At 38.6% G+C, this 22,345-nt stretch overlaps 1 pseudogene; it reads left to right on the top strand.

Annotated features, from left to right (window-relative positions):
• The first annotated feature begins 8,789 nt into the window (after nucleotides 1-8,789).
• On the top strand, nucleotides 8,790-21,638 carry LOC141340374 (uncharacterized; annotated as a pseudogene).
• Nucleotides 21,639-22,345: the final 707 nt, after the last annotated feature.

The following is a 22,345-nucleotide window of genomic DNA, read 5'->3' on the forward strand; positions in this document are numbered from 1 at the left end:
ATTTCTGCCCCGCTTCCCACCATGTCCACTCCAGATCCCTCTATGCTCCTCCCACACACCACCATGTCACCCCCACACCTTGCCATATCTGCCCCGCTTCCCACCATGTCCACTCCAGATCCCTCTATGCCCCTCCCACACACCTCTATGTCTTCTCCCCCACACACCTCCATGTCACCCCCACACCTTGCCATATCTGCCCCGCTTCCCACCATGTCCACTCCAGATCCCTCTATGCCCCTCCCACACACCTCTATGTCTTCTCCCCCACACACCTCCATGTCACCCCCACACCTTGCCATATCTGCCCCGCTTCCCACCATGTCCACTCCAGATCCCTCTATGCCCCTCCCACACACCACCATGTCTTCTCCCCCACACACCTCCATGTCACCCCCCCACCTTGCCATTTCTGCCCCGCTTCCCACCATGTCCACTCCAGATCCCTCTATGCTCCTCCCACACACCACCATGTCACCCCCACACCTTGCCATATCTGCCCCGCTTCCCACCATGTCCACTCCAGATCCCTCTATGCCCCTCCCACACACCTCCATAGATCCCTCTATGCCCCTCCCATACACCTCTATGTCACCCCCCCCACACCTCCATGTCACCCCCGCACCTTGCCATTTCTGCCCCGCTTCCCACCATGTCCACTCCAGATCCCTCTATGCTCCTCCCACACACCACCATGTCACCCCCACACCTTGCCATATCTGCCCCGCTTCCCACCATGTCCACTCCAGATCCCTCTATGCCCCTCCCACACACCTCTATGTCTTCTCCCTCACACACCTCCCATGTCACCCCCACACTTTGCCATATCTGCCCCGCTTCCCACCATGTCCACTCCAGATCCCCCTATGCCCCTCCCACACACCTCTATGCCCCTCCCACACACCACCATGTCACCCCCACACTTTGCCATATCTGCCCCGCTTCCCACCATGTCCACTCCAGATCCCTCTATGCCCCTCCCACACACCTCTATGCCTTCTCCCCCACACACCACCATGTCACCCCCACTCCTTGCCATATCTGCCCCGCTTCCCACCATGTCCACTCCAGATCCCTCTATGCCCCTCCCACACACCTCTATGCCCCTCCCACACACCTCCCATGTCACCCCCACACTTTGCCATATCTGCCCCGCTTCCCACCATGTCCACTCCAGATCCCTCTATGCCCCTCCCACACACCTCTATGCCTTCTCCCCCACACACCACCATGTCACCCCCACTCCTTGCCATATCTGCCCCGCTTCCCACCATGTCCACTCCAGATCCCTCTATGCCCCTCCCACACACCTCTGTCTTCTCCCCCACACACCTCCATGTCACCCCCACACATTGCCATATCTGCCCCACTTCCTGCCATGTCTCCCCTGACACCTGCTATATCCAAAGAGTGAGTAGTGAATTGATTGATTGATTGATTGATTGACTTTATTAATCCCACACTGGGGAAATTCCTTTGAAACAGCAGCAATTTGCAAGACAATAATTAACGAGATCCATAGGATCGACAAATATAACAATATAACAATATAGACAATATAAAACCCTTGTAATGCTTACTTTATGGACAATACTGCTCTTAAACAGTGATTAAAACTACAAATGCAAGCATATTGTGTTTTTTTTAGAGTAGATTTGGCACATTATCATGACTAGAAATCGAAGGCCAATATTTATTCTCCAAAGCAGAGGAATTCTTGTTTGGTAGATGCGCCAGTCAGTGGGCCTGTCCAAATAAGCCACACTTGCATTCTTTGCACTTGACCATTTGGCTACTTACCATGATATATTTCCTGTATTTGGTCCAAGTGTTCAAATGGACATAAAGAAATGACATCACTCACTGTAAAATTCCTGTATTGGTATACTCATATTAAGTAGTAATAGTAATTTATATGTAATTCCCTCTTTTTTACATGGAGTGTATATCATTGTAATTTTTGTCTGCATTACAGATATTTGGACATTGGTGACATATTGCATTCCCTGCAGTCAAGGGTGATGCAGAGGGCTCACCCTGGCAATCAAATTAATGTCCTGCGTGGGGAGGAATTTAATTGTGCAGTGAGAGCTTTTAGTCGGTCCACCTTTGATCCAGAGTGCAGGCTGGATGTGGTGTTCGTGGACGAGAGCGGAGTGGGCGAAGGGGCTGTTGATGAGGGTGGGCCGACTAGGGAGTTTTGTCGCCTCCTCATTGGCCAGCTTCAGCAGCACCATATTTTTGAGGGGCCTTCTGAGTCACGAGCTTTGGCTCTAGACAGTGTTGGTATGTTTGGATTGCACACAAAATTATTTTAATAAATTGTAGTGCATCAAAACATTAAAAGTGACATGTTTTTTTCCTCTACAGCTCTGCACAATGGCATGTATAGGCTTGCAGGACAAATGCTTGCAGTTTGCCTAATTCAGCATGGTGTCCGTCAGCAGATGTCACTGTTTTAATCTTTTTTATTGTTGTTAGCATAACTGCTGCAAATAAACATGCATTTCATATTTTAAAAAGTTTTTAAAATATGCTATATAATATATAAAAAGCTACATTATTTTTTTAAAAACACATAAATGTACTTTTAATTGCAACATGCAAATGATATGCAAATTATATGCGTTCATATGCTAATAATAAAAACATTAAAACAGCACATAGACATCACATAATATTCACCACACACACCACTCTACACACACAAAGAAAGAGAGAGAAGAGAGGGAAAAAGTGCAGATTGAAGAAAGATAACAAGACAACAAATTCTAAGCTTTTACAAAAATATTTTTTTTTTATTTAAGAATGTTTAAACATATGCATTTACAAAATATATATCAAGTTGTGAAATATATATTTCTTTATGCAATCACACTTTGAGTATTTGGGGTCGGGAAGACGAACATAAACCCTACTTAAGGAGAGCTTAAGGGTGTTAAATAGTTCACCCCCCAAAAAATTACATCTGACGTTAATTTACTCACCCTTAGGTCATCGAAAGATGTCGGTTAATTTTTTTTCTACAGTACAGTAGTAATTTTAAGCTGAAATCATGGTCCTTGATTTTTAGCTAAAAAATGTGATCCTCCTTAATGATTCATAAAATGCAAGTCAGCGACTGACCCTCTTTGAGAATAAAAAAAGAAACAGGCATCCACTAACTTGCATTTTTTGAAGGACCACATTTTCAGCCAAAAATCATCTACTGTTCTTCTCAAGAAAGAAAAAAAAAGTCACATACATCTTGGATGGCTTCAAAGTGAGCAAATTTTCATTTTTGGATGCACTATCCCTTTAAAGGAAAAAGGGTTCGATTCATAGATATTTCTCACCAATTCCGGACAGGTGGGGATCCTATCTCCCTGCCACAAGTCCTAATATTTGCAACAGGACTAGAGAGAGTCCCAGCAATGGGCTTTCCTACACAGCCAGAGCTGTCCTTCCTCCATGAACCAGAGAAACTGGCCACATTCCCAACGGCCAACACCTGTTCACTTGTTATCAGAATCCCAGTAAAAAACACTTACTCAGATGTTAAAAGAGCCATGGAAATGGGCATTGGTTGTTCAGACTAGTTTGGGCTTCATTAAATGTTTTTTTTTTCATCTACATGTTATGTTGATGTTTTAATATCAACAAGTAGTTGCCATTCAATAATCTTTTTTTACTTTTTTTACTGAATTGCACACAGTTCTGTTGCACTGTTCAAAGAGTTGTCTCATATTAAAATATTTTCTGAGTCTAATGAGGAGCTCTCTCTGCATTTCGACAGTGGCAGTGATGAGGCTTCATTCAGGTCAGGTGTGCCACAGGGGTGCAGGAAAGGAGCATTGAGGAGATTGAGCGCCGCCAAAGCAAGGAGCTGCCGGACGAGTACCGCACACTAAGACGGCTGACGGGCCAGGATGCCAGCCCATTTAATCTCCCAGAAGTGCCATGGGCCAAGGAGGACGAATCCGCTGGATGAAGCCAGAGCCCCTTGTGCCGGGGACCTGAGAGGGGAGCTCCGCCCCTTACCTGGATCTTTCCTTCTCGAACACTGCTCCTCTTTCACGGAACTCCCAGCATGACAAGGACACCAGATTCCCCTTTTAATTTGGACACTTTTTTTTTACACATTTTATGTTTAATAAAAAACGCCACACTTACTGTGTCTGTTGTTTACTCTCCCGCCACAAATAGGAATGGGAAAGAAGAGAGGTGCTGTACTAATGAACAAAAACACTGTACAAAAAAACTAAACTAATTACATGGAGTCAAGGAAAGTAATAACCTCTTGCAAGCAGTCCACTCTAAGGCCGTCTCTTTGTCCTCCCAAGGGATCAATGCGTTGCTGAAGTTCAGCCAAGCAGTCAATGTCCAGAGCATATTCACTCGTGGGGACCTCAACGCTGTCTGGCCAGCTAAAAGCTGGTAGCTGAGGTGAGAATGGCACTTCTGCCTCCAGTTGAGCTAGCTGCTCATCAGCCCCAAATACTCCCCGGATCCCAGTGAGATTTCCGGCCTGCAAGCGAAGACAGCCACGCACAAACATCTGATAAGGTGACATGCACATTGCTGTTCTCAGGCAGTGATGGTTCCACTGGTTCACAAAGAGAGTCAAGTCCCGGTTTATTCAGGGAAGGTAGATGTAATCGAGCGCCCAAAGATGCAACTTCCAAAACAGTGAAGAGGGAATGGTACACACTAACAACACCCCTCCAAACATCTCCCCACAGTCTTTTTCTATTCACTGATTATGGGTGCTCCTACCCCTTAGAGCACTTCTCATGGCAGATCCTCTAAAAACCTCCAGGAATAGGCAAACCCCATTGTTTTCTCCACCTTGGTCGCAGCGGACTCTTGACGGCACACCATACTGGTCAACAGCGTTAACAAACTTCTCCACGACAGTGCTGCCTGCTTCTGTCATGATCTGGGCTGTGGGGCTTCCCTCAGCCACCTGAGGTCGCTGTTTTCCCTTCCCTGCACTACACTTTCCTAAGTATTCACTCATGTCTTGTCATTAGCACTGATTACACTCACTCCTGCTCACAATTATCTTATCTATAAGAACTCTCATTTCCCACTACTCTTTCTGGCTGCATTGTCTTTTGTCTTCCATGTACATTTGTGTTCCAGACCTAAGCTCTTGACCTTGTTCCCTGTTTTGTTAAGTTTATGTTAAGTTTTGTGCCGTGTTGGCCTTTTGTTTGTTTGTTTATTGTTTTCGGTCCCTGACGCTGAGGCGGCTGCGCGTCCTGTCCCTGACGCTGAGACAATGCAGCCAGAAAGAGTAGTGGGAAATGAGAGTTCTTATAGACAAGATAATTGTGAGCAGGAGTGAGTGTAATCAGTGCTAATGACAAGACATGAGTGAATACTTAGGAAAGTGTAGTGCAGGGAAGGGAAAACAGCGACCTCAGGTGGCTGAGGGAAGCCCCACAGCCCAGATCATGACAGCTTCTGTTGTTGTCCGAAGCGTCCAAAAAAGTGACCAGTCTGCTGAATCCGTCTATGGCCCCGTGAATAACAATTCTCCATCTGAAAACGAAATTAATAAGTTGGCACCAGTGCTATGTACAAAAAAAGTTAACATACAGCCCTGTTTGTATGTACACAGCAAAATCCCCAGTGTTAATTTAACACTCTGAGTGTGGACACATATAGACACTGAAGCAGTGTTGAAGATAACAAGATAATTAGGTGATTAACAAAGTGATGATTGATCATTATTGAAGACACCTGCTGTTAATAAGCAGAATCACCAAAGGAGAAAACCAACATTTTTAAGCAACCATTATAGTGGTCAGTGTTCGCATTAGTTAGGTTCTTGACCCTTGCTATTATATAATTATATAAATATAACTCTCACCTGCTATTCATTAATTTGTTAGCCATGGTATGAGGATTGTAAACAGTTTATTAAAAACATTTGAGTTCATTGTGGCCCTATTCAGCAGATATTATTGCAAATATAGATACAAAACTTTTATGATGATGCTAATTCGTTTACTTCTAGGTTGTGCTGTCAACAAAGTCAACTGGTATCCTTACAGAAAAAAAGTGTGTCCATATCTGATGAGTGGGTGTACTTTAAAATCCAGGCCTCAAATGCAAACAGATCAACATCTCTGGGCTCTTTGAGGAACAAGATACTGGCTGGTTGAGCTGGAGAGCCAAAGGGCAGAGGATGTAGAAGATGCTCTACTTAACTGTTTGGACACTGCAGGTTTCAGTGAAGAGTGGCTTCAAAACAACTGGGTCTCTTTTGTTTCTGATGGAGCTAGTGTCATGCTAGGCAAGAAATCTGAAATCATGCAGTGCCAACCTCTTTACATGGCACTGCATGAACCACCGTTTGGAACTGGCTGTATCTGATGCTGTGGATGAGGTTCAGGCAGTCAACCACTTGAAAGCATTCATGGTCATGGAGAAGATCCACAATATCTACAGTCAGTCCAATACAAATTCTCGGGAGCTACAGGAAGCTGCGCAAGAAGTGGGCTCTCAAGTCTTGAAAATTGGCAGAGTTTTAAGTACGCGATGGGTGACCAGCAGCTTCCGTTCTGTTAAGGCTGTGTGGAGGTCGTATGAAGCACTTAACAGGCATTTTGAAAATGCTGCAGAAGACCAAACGAGAAACAGCAAAGAGAGACAAATTTACAGAGGTCTGGCACCACGTATGCAAAGCAAGGATTTTTTGTGTGACCTTGGACTCGTGTACGATGCATTTTCTGAACTTGCAAACCTGTTTCCAGGCTCCTTCAATCACTCTCTTGAGAGCAGACCATCTTCTAAAGTGCACCAGCAGAGTGCTGGCATCATTTAAAGACACCCCAGGAGAGAAATATGAAAAAGCACTGACAGCACAGGCTTTGGGACATTTTGCATCAGTTCCCCTGGAGTCAAATGCAAAGCTCACACCAATCAATGCAAAGCAGTTCCTACAGAGTCTAATCAACAACTTGGAGAAGAAGGTGAAATGCTTCATGATCTTAGCTTTCTGGACACAGGCAACTGGCCATCAACACTTGGTATACGGCATGGTGAGGCGCAAGTAAAACGACTGTGTAGGAGTTTCAATCTTTGTGAAGAGCAAGCAGTTAATGGTATGAGATGAGATTTCATTGAGCACCCAGACAGTGAGCCTGAAAGCCTAAAACCACTTATACGATGCATGCAAACCATCCCGTGCAGCACTGCCTTCAGTCTCATGAACAATGTATACACGGACAAAAGATCTGCACTGTCATTGTTCAATGTAAGTAATTTGATTATGATCAGCATCAATGGGCCACCTGTAAGACTTTTTGAGCAGTGGCGCCTCCAGGATTTTTTTCATAGGGTGGCCGAAAGAGGCCAGTAAAAAAGTTAGGGGTGGCACAATACAAATTTTTTTTTTGCATGCCTAAATCTAATTAAAGACAATAGTTTTTATGCTTTGCTGTTTTTTCTGGTAGCATATAAAGTTATAGGCTTTAACACTTCAGTATTACAATTCTCTGTACAGAGCAAAATAGAAAAAAAAGTCACTTTGCAATTCAACTGCAAGTAGCCTCATGTTTATTTGGAGTGCAAATTTGGGGGAGGAGACGGGATGGAGATGCACATTCGCACAATCTTCCTCTGACAGGGATTTATAATGGATTTTTGTGCAGGTTCTAGCTTTTGTGTGTGTACAAACACTTTTAGGATGAAATCTATGGAGAGTTTTATAAAAAAAAAAAAAGACCCCAGGAAAGTGTTTTTACGTGAAATATGTATTTATGTGTCAATAAACACTTTGGTATCTTAGCAATCATGATTTGAAGACATTATCTTTGTTAGGATTTTTTTAGACTCGAATGAAACATTTTAATACTGAAAAGAAAAATGACGTCTGCATTCTTTATCACATTTGTATTTTAATTCAATTTATATATGCTATAAAAATTTGACCTTAACTGAACATTATAGTTTTTTTTGTTTTTAAACAAAATCTCACACTCTTAATAGTTTTGTAATATTTTCAGCATCCAATTGTACAACATTTTCACGTTTGTATTGCGCATTTTCCAGCATCCACATCGCTAGTTTCAGATTCACTTTAAATATTTAATAAATAAATAAATGTTTGTTTTTTACTTGCACTACCAGTCAAATGTTCTTGAACAGTAAGATTTTTTTTTTTTAAGAATTATCAACTGCTCACCAAGCATGCATTTATTTGATAAAAAAAAATAAGTTTTCACGCATACAATAAAATGTATGTTTCCGCTAGCTCTTTAATTATATGATATAATGTTCTGTAAATAAAGACAGCAGCGTGTGAACAGGACTTTTATTTTGGCGCGCTGCCGAGGTGACGTCATGAGTGTGCGCTGCTCTTGCGTCTGTTGTGATTCGACTGAAGAAAGGTTTGTGTTTAAAACATTTAAACTGTGGGGAACCCTTTTTAATCAACTTTATAGTTTTACAAGCGACTGAAAACTGACTTTAACATATTAATGCGTTATCTAAAATTGATAAACATAATATTTTGTACATAAATAAGCGCATCCACAAACGTAAACAAAAGTAGCGTCTCATTGTTGGTGAGTTAGTTTATCATTAGCATGGGTTTAAGTTAGCTCCGGACAAACTGAGCTGTTTAAACTCCGACTTTAACCAATAGAAAATGTTTTCATTAAAGTACAGTCGGTTAAACGTGGTCAGCAAACTATCAGATACAAAATAAAGGTCATAAATAGCTAAATCGTATTGTTTTAGGACTGTAGCAGTGCTAGTTTTGAGTGTTTTTGTCTTTGTTTTCTGTGTTAATGAAGATGGAGATTATTAAAGAGGAGACTGAAGACATCAGGATTGAAGAGGTGTTCAGTCTGAAACATGAAGTTACTGAGGATCAAACAAAGATGATGTTTATTAAAGTGGAGAGAGAAGATGTGAAGATTGAGAAAGATACTGAGGAACAAACAGGTTGATTTTCACTGGTTTGATCCCTAAATGTCCAGCTCTACAGAAATGAGAGACGCTTTTGGAGAACGTCATATGAGCGTTTTATTGAACATGATCACATGACCAGACAAATACTAAATACTAATGAAGATCCTGACTTCCTGTTGGTCTTCATGCAATAGCGTCACTGGTAACACTTTCTATGAAGCCCCTATTTATAATACATTATGAGGGTATTTCTAAGGCATTATAATGAATGCATAATGCATTATAATAAACCTTACAATATGTTATATTATCTCATAAATACTCATAACAACAATTATAATACATTATAATACTTGAGTATTTGAGGTTATAACTTTTAAGATTATGATTATTTATAACACACATATTTATTCTACCTAATTTACAATGGACTATATCATATTACATTTATTTTTTCATTTATATTATATTTTATTTTGATGGTCCCCTTAGTCTATTGACTATACGCAACTTTTCAACTACATGTCAACTAACACTTCTTAGAGTATTAGTAGACTTAGGTTAAGGTTAGGCTAGGTAGTAGAAGGTTTAAATGCTTGAAAAGTAACTTATAATCAGTTTGTCATTTGGGGAGCCAAAAATACAGTGTTAGCATATATTTTGCATACTAATTTAAAAATTATTACATAAAAATTACTGTTAGCTGACATGCAGTTGCAGAGTTACTTATAAAAAGCTGTCTAAAGGGTACCATCAAAATAATCAAACTGCTAATACTAATGTGTCATATTACACATTTATCTCATCTAATACCTGATCTTATGGCTCTTTGAGAAATATTATTATTATTACTTATAAGTGGTCTTTGTATGCTTTAAGTAAAGTGACATGAGAAAGATGGCAAGATATGAGACTTATAATATGTTATAATTATGGAGGAGGTAATCATACTCTTAAAAGCTATAACCACAAATAAGTAAAACATTATAATACATTAAGACTGTTCTTATGAATACTCATAAGATGATACAACATATTATAAGTTTTTTTTATAATGTATTATTAATGTATTATAATGCCTTAAGAATACCCTTATAATGTATTATAAATACAGGCTTCATAGAAAGTGTTACCGCGTCACTTCTATTATAAACGTGTACTGCGCGTCTACAATTAAAATAATGAACTTGAGCGAGCAAAAACACAAAATGCACTAATTGGAAATATCAGGAATTAATAAAAATAAGCATAAATATGTGCTATAGCTTACTTTAAGTACTTCTAGACCACAGCCAAAACTACTAACTGAACTAATAAAGTCAGTAATAAAACAAGAACAGTTACACAAATGACAAGTGTAGATGAACACAACATAAAGTTACTAATAACATCAGCAACACTAGTATTCAGGTGCAGGAATGTAATAATTAATTGTAAAATAATTGTGTTTATACAATTATGCTGCTGTCTCTTTAAATGCACCCAATACTGGCACACATCTCTTTCTCAGCTGTTTAGTTCAGTACGGTATTTTCCCACTTCGCTGAACAAATAAAATGTCGAAATATACACCTTGTGTAAAACTGGCACATTTGTAAATAGTTTCTCGTTTTAAAAATGTGAAAATGTTCATTTGTTTTTCAAAAATGTCTTGAGCTCTGGTACAGTTTTATAAATGCTTAAAATGCTCTGTAGACTTTCCAATAGGAGAACAAATGCAAGTGTTTAAAGCAAGGACATAATTGGTCATTTTATCGTGCAAATATAATGCTTTTTTTTGTTTTCCATACCTATTTTAATAAATTAATATATAGTACTTTTTTTAAATTATATAAATCACGTTTTCTATCTGAAACATGCTGAAATTTATATTCCAAGGCTATTTATATAAAGCAGTTAAAGTCGAGCGCAAAGCGTGCACATTTAGATTGGTGACGAATGAGAAAGGCAAGTGATTTTGTATTGCGCATTTTCCAGCAACACTTTAAATATTTAGGCTGGGTGTTTATAATAAATGTTTATAGTGAATGCCACTATAATTTAATTACACTACCAGTCATATGTGACCCTGGACCACAAAACCAGTCATAAGGTTAAATTGTACAAAACTGAGATGTATAGATCAATATGAAAGCTCAATAAATAAGCTTTCTACTGATGCATTGTTTGTTAGGATAGGACAATATTTGGTTGAGATGCATCTATTTGAAAATCTTGAATCTGAGGATGCCAAAAAATCTAAATACTGAGAAAATCACCTTTAAAGTTGCCCACATTAAGTTCTTAACAATGCATATCACTAATCAAAAATTACATTTTGATATTTCAGTGTTTCCCACAGGATTTTTTGAGACTGTGGTAGGTGGACGTCAGTCCCTCTAGGGGGGTCCGTGGGCATGCCCCCCCCGGTAGAAAATTTTGTATATTTTAAAGTAAAATTCATCTATCTGGTGCACTTTGAGAGTTCAAAATTAAGAACTCCAACACAGGTTCAGTGTGCAAAGCTGGTGAATTGACTTGTAATTAAAGTTTATGCAAGTAGTAGACAGTGAAAAAATAGACTTTAGGACAATATAACGTTGCAAACAAATTAATAATAACGTGAAAATAATAAATTTTATTAATACAAAGTTGTGATTTGAAGTCGTGATTTACGAGCTCAAAAACCTGCCTGGAAGGCAGCATTAATTACACTCACACTGGTGAATTTGGAAGCCAAACAAATTAGAATATAATAATAATAACAATTTTATATTATTATTCCTATGACAGTAATAGCCATATATTGTAAAACAATTTCACTGTAAAATAAATTAGTCATTAGTAAATAAAAATAAATTAAATAAAATGAGTATTTCACAGGTATATTATTTTACCATATTCTAGAGTAGGGAAATTACAATACTTTTGTCCTCATTTCTATACTTGCAAGCAGGGCCTAAAACTAACTTTTTGCCACATCTGCCAATGGCTGGTGACTTGAGAAAATTTACCAGCCATAAACTGTTTTTGCAGTTGCTGCTACTACAACAACTAAACATATTTAATAATACACCAAAGAACCAACCATTGCATTTTAATCACAATACAAACAAAGATGAAACACGACTTTATTGATAAATACATGTTTCCTTTTAGTGTCGTCAAAATATAATAATATGCGTATCTGACTTTGAGTATTCCATATGTTTGTCAGTTGTTATGTTAAATAAGCTTGCAACATGTCAGCCTGAAATATCAAGCTCATATTATTGTCTCATGCAGTTTTGACTGAACCACTTCTACTTTTGCTGCACGAGATGAGAACACTTTTTATAATTATCTGAGTCATGAAAGAGTCTGCCTTTCTTTACTGCAAAGCGTTTGCTCAAATCTGCGCTAACAATGCGTTCCTGTCACGCATCACACATGCGCACTTCAACAAGCCGACAGAACTCGGCTTGTTGAAACGGTTTAAGAACTTGCACGTAAACGCACTGAGAAGCTCTGACTCTGAGACGCAGCAAACAGCAGATGACGAGTTGATCGCCTGAATGAAGTGCGCGCTTCGCCTTGAAACAAGCGGCGCAAACAGACTTGATGAGAGGATAACGCCATAATTACGCTGAGTTCGTTTGACAGACACTTTAACGTTGTGTTTCGTGCCATCGCTTTGGCAAAGTCATTTTATGTTAAAATGACGAGTATGAATATATGTTCGGTTTATTATGAAACCGTATAGTGGGACAGATTAGACTGTGGCGGACCGCCATACTCTAGTTAATGAATGGGAAACACTGTATTTACAGTAGGAATTTTCCAAAAAATCTTCATGGAACATGATCTTTACTTAATTTCCTAATGATTGTTGGCATAAAAGAAAAATCTATAATTTTGACCCATGCAATGTATTTTTGGCTATTGCTACAAACATACCCCAGCGACTTAAGACTGGTTTTGTGCTCCAGAGTCACAAATGTTTGTGAACAGTTAGATTTTTAATGGTTGTTTAAAGAATTATCTTCTTTTATCTGCTCACCAAGCATGCATTTATTTGATACAAAATACAGCAAAGGCTAAAAAAATGCTTTGAAATCACATTTATAAACTATATGTGTAAATATATTTACTAAAACTTTACTGTTTTTTTCTGTATGAAATTAATACAGGCTTCTTTAAAAAAAAAATCTTACTGTTCAAAAACCTTGCTAGTGTATATTTTTGTTCCTTTTTCTGTTTTGAACTCTACTAAATTTATCTTTTTTTTGTAGTGAGGGGATTATAAATACATGCTTGTAATTGCATTTGACATTATTTCTGATTGAAATGATAACGTGTCTTACATCAATCGACATGTACACAATGCAACTTATCTTTGTCACAAAGCGCTCATATTATTATTATTTTTTTTTTTAGATATTTAGGAAATAAAGGTAGAGGGTACAAAAAATCGAACTGACATGTATGTAAAAGTATAAATACAGTACAGAAGTGAGCATCAATTTAGAATAATTAGAAAAAATCCCTGAAAGCTTACATTTAATACATAAATTATGTGGACCCTCACTTGATGTAAAATAACTGATGTGGCCCTCAAGTCAAAAAGTTTTAAATATAAGGGAAGGACAATTTGAGAAGAGATTCATTCAGAACTAATTTTCGTTTATTCTAACAGCAGCGACAAGAGGCGAAAAATGCCCTCCAGAAGTACATTCATATAAACCCCCACCCCATTATTTACATTTTTCTTCCAAAAAACATGAGCTTGCTCTGCTTGGACAGTATTTTATTTGTGCACATCTGATCATTTTAGTACTTGCTTGCAAGAGATAAACCTATTAGCTTTTATTTTTGAGGAAACTGCCGTTCAACTTGTAGTTTGGCAAAAAAAGACATGACAGTGTCTTATTACAAATCAAGTAAGATAAGGTCAACTTATTAAGAAAATGATGCTAATGTAATATAACTGATGCCTGTAGTGTTTTAGATGTGTGATCAACTCTCAGCACATTCAAAAGCAGAGTTCAATGCATTCCCAGTGGGTGGATTAAACCATATTACACTTAGTTTGTTTGATGGACACTGCCAGAACAATGACACAAAACACAACGATAAAGACCTTTAATAAAGAGGAATATCAGTGTATTTCTGGTTTATTGTGAAACTGTGGCAGGACATGTTATAGACTGTGGAGGGCTGCCACAGTTTAGTTAATAAATGGGAAACACGGCTTTAATGCTGCAAGATGCATCTACTTGAATGAAAAGGTTTTTTAGTCTAAATAAAAGGCTAGTAGACTTGTAAAATGAATTCATGCAGTTATGAACATTTGATAAAATTAAGCGAGCATGCCATAGTTATGTTTGGGATCATTTTACTTTAAAGAGTGATAATGTTACTTGCAAATATTGATAAAACATTGGTTATAGTTGGCTGTGTAAATTCTTATCCTATCAAAGAGACTGATGAATGCGCGCTGTAAGGCTGTGTTCACATTTGGCATCTGTTTTACATTTTAATCCTATGGAGTAAAACGTGTTTTAAAGTTCTGAGGGCTACCGGGGTTTTTTTTCTTCTTTTTTTCTGCAGTTCAGAGCCTCTTTTCAAGTGTAAAAAAAAAAAATATATATATATATATATATATATATATATATATATATATCTCAGGGTTGGGGTCAATTCAGGAATGAACTCAATAATTCCAATTCAAAGAAGGAAATGGAATTGGAATTCAACAACAAATACAGGAAACAGAGTTGGAATTGAATTGGAATTACAGGAAGTGGAATTCAATTCAGGGAAATTCCACTGAATTCCGTTTATTGCTGTTTCTGAGCATTTATTTGTGATTGCATTTAGAGACATACATTTGAACTTTATTTATGATGCTTTACAAACACCAAGTAATGTATGAAATAGAGTTGATCAAATGCAAGTAAATAAATATGAGAACTGTACATTATGAATTAATAATTGAATGACAGTGGTGATAAGTTTCTGGATGTACTATACATTCAATATATGATTAGCACATAATATATGTCTCAACTCACAAACAAATGTGTCATGTTCATTCATGTATTTCATTCACTTTTTATTGCATCAAATTATCATTTCCTGAAATTTCGGATGTGAAATTATCATGCTTAACATACTAAACATACAGTACTTTGGATTTCTTTTAAATGTTTGTTGATTATGTAATATTTTTTAATCTTTAAAAGTAATATCCCCTTTTTAAAATCAGCTCATTCTCAGCTTCTTGTGGTTGTGACGAAACACACAGTTGATTGACATGAGCGTCTTACCTTGGCCCCGCCCCCACCGAGCTGAAACAGTCCCAATACGATCACCATTGTGTGACTCAGGTGCAGAGGAGCGACTGAGGTGTTCTGGCTCATGCAGAAAATATAATTCACCTTTTTGACCTAGTTTTAGTTTCTTTGGATTACTATTATTTTGTCAATGAATTGATCAGTGATTAATTATTAGCATTGCTAATTGAGATTAGTTTCTAATTAACTATATCGCCTGGGTCAAACTGTGCCTAAAGGTTTCTGGGACTTGAACTAAAAAAAGCTAGTAATATTGTGAAGAGAGGAGTATTTTCTGTCTCTGGCCCTCAAGGTCCTCTTTTCTGAAACCTTGATAAAACTCACCTGCCTTTAGCTTTCAAATAATACAGAAGACCTTGATAAGTATGTACAGGTGTGTCAGATTAGGATTTGAGCTAAACTCTGAAGAAGTTGGGGTTTCAAGGGCCAGAGTTGAGAACTTTCAGTCAAGTAGGACAGTGGCCTCCAGAGCAGGTTTGAACACCTCTAGTACAGGGTCTGGCATACTTCTTGTTGGTTTTTGATGTCTGTTGTATTGTGCCATTAAACTTGGATAACTTTTATTTGTTTGTGTTTTTCACCTTAGACCTAATGGCAATGAAAGAAGAGAAAGAAGTACTCACGGAAATTGAAGAGAAAGATCAATATGATCATGATTTCACAACCGGAGAAGAAAAATCTTATAGATGTTCGAAGTCTGAAAGTCTCCACACTGGAGAGAAGTCTTTCACCTGTCGAGAGTGTGGAAAATGTTTTGCTAAACGTGGAAAACTTAACGCCCACATGAAAATTCACACTGGTGAGAGCTCTTGCACATGCAAACAGTGTGGAAAGAGTTTTGCTAATCATAGAAACCTTAAAGTTCACATGAGGGTTCACACTGGAGAGAACCCCTACACATGCCAACAGTGTGGAAAAAGATTTAATCAACATGGAAACCTTAAAGTTCACATGAGGATCCACACTGGGGAGAACCCTTTCACCTGTCAACAGTGTGGAAAAAGATTTGCTCGTAAAATAAGTCTTGACAGGCATATAAGAATTCACACTGGAGAGAGGCCTTACGCATGCTCTCATTGTGGAAAGAGTTTATCAACATGGACACCTTAAAGACCACATGAGGATTCACACCAGAGAGAGCCCCTTTATCTGCCAACAGTGTGGACAAAGTTTCAATCATAAATTAAGCCTTAACAGGCACTTGAGAATTCACGCCGGAGAAAGGCCTTACACATGTCAGCAGTGTGGTGAGAGTTTTGCTGAGTATGTAAACCTTAGGGTCCACATGAGAATTCACACTACAAAGAACCCTTACTCATGCCTTCAGTGCGGTGAGAGTTTTGATCAACTTGTAAACCTTAAAGGCCACATGAGAGTCCACAATGGAGAGAACCCTTTCACATGCCAGCAGTGTGGTGAAACCTTTGCTCAGCATGTAGACCTTAAAGCCCACATGACAATACACAATAGTGAGCGCCCCTTCCCCTGCCAACAATGTGGAAAAAGTTTCTCTAATAAAGGAAGCTTTAACATCCACATGAGAATTCACACTGGTGAGAAGCCTTATACCTGCCAACAGTGTGGAAAGAGTTTTGCTCAAAAAGGAAGCCTTAACTGGCACATGACTGTTCACACTGGAGAGAAGCCTTACACCTGCCCTCAGTGTGGAAAGAGTTTTGCCCAACATGGAAACCTTAAAGCCCACATGACAACTCACACTGGGGAGAGCCCTTACACCTGCCAACAGTGTGGAAAATGTTTTACTCTTAAAGGAAGTATTGACAGGCACATGAGAATTCACACTGGAGAGAGGCCTTATACATGCCAACAGTGTGGAAAGAGTTTTGTTCAACTTGGGAACCTTAAAGCCCACATGAGAGTTCACACTTAAATAAATCCCTTAACCTGCCAACAGTATGGACAATTTCTTATTTGTAAAGCAATCCTCAACAGGCACATGAGAATTTACACCGAAGATCACTCTTGCACCTGCCAACAGTGTGGAAAATGTTTCACTCAAAAATAAATCCTTAATAGGTACACTTGATGTCACACTGGAGAGAACCCTTGTAGTTGCTCACAGACTCAAAACACTTCCTCATGAAAAATGGCTCGAAAGACAGGGCCTGGAATTTATTTGAGCCGCTAACAGTGTAGAAACGGCACAATGGAAATTTGCACTTTGAAGCATTATAGCTGTCCTCAGTGTGGAAAGAGTTTAAGTAATAAAGAACACTTTGAAAACCACACTAGAATTCAACCTGGAAAGAAGCCTTTTACCTGCCAACAGTGTGAAAAGAGTTTCAGATATATAGAAATATGAGGACACTGCTGCTCCTGCAGCTCCATAATTTATACTTTTCCCAAACTCCTCGTTTGAGTGGAAGAGGTGGAGGTAACTGGTCTACTTATTGCTAATGATTGGGAATTTATTCCTTTACCTTCTCTGAGTAAAGCTACTTTGAATCACATTCAGACACTATTACCGAGCCTTTTAAGATCCATCTTTTAGTTATTTATCTACCACCAAGGTAATTTCTTGGATTACTTAGATATGCTGCTCTTTGCCTTTCCTGAGGATGGTACTTCTCTAGTTTTGCTTGGAGACTTCCAAAGTGTCAATAATGAGTTTTGTTTGTTCTAAAATTCTGCATGACCCGTGTCTGAAGCCTACATACAAAAACGACTATATCATTGGCCAACGACAGCCTATGACGTCACTTCTGGCTCAGCTTGTCACTGCCGGTGCGTTACTACCAGTGCAACCATAGTATAAAAGGGTGCTGGTAGAACACATTTGCTTCTTCATCTTAAGCTTATGTCCGAAGCGTGGCAAAAAGTCTAGAGGACGCAGTGTCTCGTTCCCTATCTTAGGGAACCATGGTTACATACATAACCTGAGATGTTCCCTTTTGAGGGAACATTGAACTGTGTCCTCTAGGGGGTGCTTGTGGGGAATGGTTAACCCACACTGCCATGCTGAGGGGAGTGCGTGCCAACAAAGGTGAGCACTAAGTACCAATTCCCTTAAACTTAAGGGAATTGATCCTGAGACGTTAGTGTCGGCTGTCAGTGATGTTATCCCACATCTGCAAGGGGTCAGAAAGCTGGATCCAGGGTAGAGCTCAATGCTTAGAATCATTGCAGATTCCTTTAAGGGGATAAGACTAAGTGCCTAGGTCATGCAGGGGAACCTCAGGAACCGACTCATTGAACATGGGTAGCAGCACCCTGTTCAATCAAACATAGGTAGAGTGGGGTCCAAGGTAGCCACCGCTTTAAACCATCTCAAGAATGGGAATGATTTCTAGCACGTAACCCATACAATACAGGATTTCAAAAAGTGCAGAGACTTGCATGCGTACTTACGATAAGCATGGATCTTAGAAGAAAACTGTTACTAAGGTGGCAAGCCTAGGTGTGCTTTGACCAGTTCTAGGAAGCAGATGCTCAAGAGGTATCAGAGAGGAGTGGGGCCCAAGGTGACCGGGGCTTTAAACCAATCTAAAAATGGGAATGAAATCTAGAGCATAACCCATACTATACAGGATCTTAGAATGTGTGCGCACAAAATTCTAAACAGGCTCTGAGAACCAGAGAACACAAGTCCCAATTAGAGGGAGGTTCTAAGCTCTTAAAGAGCAGAAATGTGCAGAAGTAACCCTTTGACATGAGGGGAGCACTGCAATGCTCGCTATTGAGCGGCCTGAGTGGAATGCCCTGGAGCAGAGGAATTCAACTCTCAAGAATAAGAGGGATCTAAATGCTTGACAGGGAACAGCATGCTCACAAGAGACCCTCATCCCATAAGAGGAATGAAATAGGCCAATTTATTATCATTCTACCAGGGGAAACAACCCAGAATAGCCAGAGCCATAGGGGCATGCTCACAAGAGATCCTCAATGAAGGGAGCATTGCCAAACTCATGCAATGTCAGGAGAGACAATACAGGGGCAGAGACAGGCTTAATGGCCTCAGCTGCTGTCTTTGGAACGGCAAGAGACCAATGGCCAGTGCTGATGTGGCAGAGACCCAAACACATTGGGCAGTAGCAAGCGGCCAATTAATCCAATGAGGCTGCAACAAAACCTCAGTCCCAGAAACCGGGCTAGCATTCAGCAGCCACAGGATAGATGCCTAGCCATCTATGGAGAGAAGGAGCTATCTTTTCTGCCCAAGACCAGCGTGCTCAGATGACCCTGACTTAGTGAGGGGAGCACTGCCATGCTCATGCAATATTCAGAGAGATATTACAGGGGCAAAGAAAGAGGTCTAATGACCTAGGCTGCTGATTTTATGGATTTCAGGAGTCGTAAGGCCTTTGATACCCAAAAAGGGCAATGCAGACTCCAGTGTGGCAGAAGTAGTACGCATCGGGCCAAGGGCCTTTAATACACAATAGGGCAGCACTACCTCCGCACATACCAATGTGGTGAAAGGAGAAACACATCGGGCAGCATCCAGTGTCCAATGAGAGTAGGGTTCTTATAGAAATGAGTTCAAACAACCCATGTGATATGAAGTGAGGCGTCTTCAACCTGAGGCGAGCACCTATTTCTTGTAGATATTATCGTTTTTGTGTGTAGGCTTCAGACACAGGTCACATTGAAATATAAACACCCATATCAACACCATCACTTTATTTAGCATTTATGTAAACACTACATTGGGATTTATCAATCAGAATGAATTCATTCCAATCAAAGCAAAAAGTGTCCATGTAAACATACCTACTGTCTGCCCCTTGTCTTCCAGGCTAGCTCTTTCCACCCCTTCTGCCCCTTGGCTCTCTGATGTTCTCTGTGAACATAGTACTAAACTCAGGGCTACAGAAAGGGTTTGACACAAATCAAAAAATAATCCTACTTACCTTAACCCTCTAGAGCGCTTTGGTCACTTTCTGTTTTGAATTTTTTTAAAACACAGCTTATTTGGAATGATATGAAACTCTGTGACTTTTATGCCATTTGGAATGTCAACACAAAAAAAAAAATTGAGGGCATGATTCAAGCAGGCTAAGAGGTCGTAAAAAAAATAGTCACACTTGTGCTCTTGGGTCTAAAATGACCGACCATAGGAAATGAATGGGAAATCGACAAAAATACAAATATTCAGAGCATTTTTGTGTGTACAATCTACAAATCCTCCACAATGCTGAAAACAAAGTACACAGCAGTGAAGGGGTGACACTCTAAAACACACCCATTCACACACACACACACACACACATTACTATACACTAGTGCTGTCAAACGATTAATCGCATCCAAAATAAAAGTTATTGTTTATGTAATATATGTGTGTGTACTGTGTATATTTAATATGTATATATAAATACACACATACAGTATATATTTTGAGAATATTTTCCATATTTATTTTGAAATACATTTTTATTCAATAATTAAATTTTCCTAAATACATCCATGCATATGTGTGTATTTATATATACATATTAAATATACACAGTACAGACACATATATTATGTAAACAACTTTTATTTCGGATGCGATTAATCTCCATTAATCGTTTGACAGGACTAATATACACATCTCTCTTCGGTCACTTTTGACCAAAACATTTTCGGTTTAGAATTTTTCAAAAAATCACAGCGTCATCAGAACGGTACCAAATTCAGTGACTTTTATGGCATTTGGAATGTGAACACATATAAAAAATGAGGGCACGATTCCAAAAAAAAAAACAACTCAACTGGTCAAAAATGACCGGCCACAGGAAATGAATGGGAAATCGACAAAAATACAAAAATTTTGAGAATTTTTCTGTCTCTTTCTCACACATCCAACTGTAACACAGCAAATTTTGAGAACATGTAAAATATATTTAAAAAATAAATAATTTTAATTATTCTCAATGGCAAAAAAAAAGGATATTAATTACAGCATAAATATTAATTATTACCACAAAACCCTCTCAAAATGCAAAATAAAAAATATTATTAAACAAAAATGAATTCGAATGGTTTTACTGAAAAAAATTACAAGATTCGTTACAGGTGTCCGGTCACTTTCTGACCGCGAAGAGCACAAGTGTGACTCCGAAACAAGGAGAAGTTTACTTCCTGAAACAAAATTTACAGATAATGTACCAAGATGTTCATGTCTTTCTTTCTTCAGTTATAAAGACATTGTTTTTTGAGAAAAAGATTTAAGGATTTTTCTCCATAATGTGGACTTCAATGGTGCTTGAGAGTTTAAACATCCAAAATGCCGCTTCAAAGGGTCTCTAAATGATCCCAGCCAATAGACAGTAGAACAAGGTGTTTTTTTCATTTTTCTCTCAAATAAAAAAAAAATTCAACACCCAGTTGTAAATTCTTCCGTCAAATCTTGAGTTTTATTAGTAGTCCTTCTTTCCACGTCAAATGCTTTTTCCACATCAATAAAAACGGCAACTACCAGTACTACTACTTTATTTATCTGTGCCTTTTTTATAGCATTTCTGATTGCAAGCATAATATTGAATCCATTGTAGTTATACCTTTACGGAAGCCACTTTGATGAGGAGTAAAAAGGCTTCTCTAATTGTAATTATAGAAGTCATTAAAAGAAAATGGAAGATCATTAACTGGTTTAAATTTAGAGGGAGTGCTGCATTTATAAAAGATCCTTGTGATTAACAATGGAAGCTGTTTTTTATGTGAAGACTCATGTAAAATATATATATTTTTTTATTCTAGTTGCCTGTTCTTGGGATAAAATTGGTGAAGAAGACCATGGTCTCCATGTGAACTGAATATCTGTTGAAAAATGAAACAATTGGGGGAGTGTGAGGGAATTAAAAATAAATTGATAAGTCAAAGTTGTGTTAAGAAATAAAATTAAACAAATATGAAAGTGCCCTTCCACTTGAGCCTCAAGAAGCACAAATGACTTTATAAACACGTTCAAGTTATGTTTCATCTTATCAACTTAATTTATATATAGGTAAGTATCTAACAAATCTGTTTTATATTATTTATTTTTAAATAACACTGATAATTGCGCTATATTAGTAACACATTTATACTATCATCATTGACTGAGCTGGTTGTCAGAAGAGCAGAGAGGACTTTTATTTTGCTCTGTCGGCGTGACGTCATAAGGCTGCGCTCCTGCATCT

The sequence above is a fragment of the Garra rufa genome, chromosome 8, assembly GCF_049309525.1.
Source record: "Garra rufa chromosome 8, GarRuf1.0, whole genome shotgun sequence".
NCBI classification, from domain to species: domain Eukaryota; kingdom Metazoa; phylum Chordata; class Actinopteri; order Cypriniformes; family Cyprinidae; genus Garra; species Garra rufa.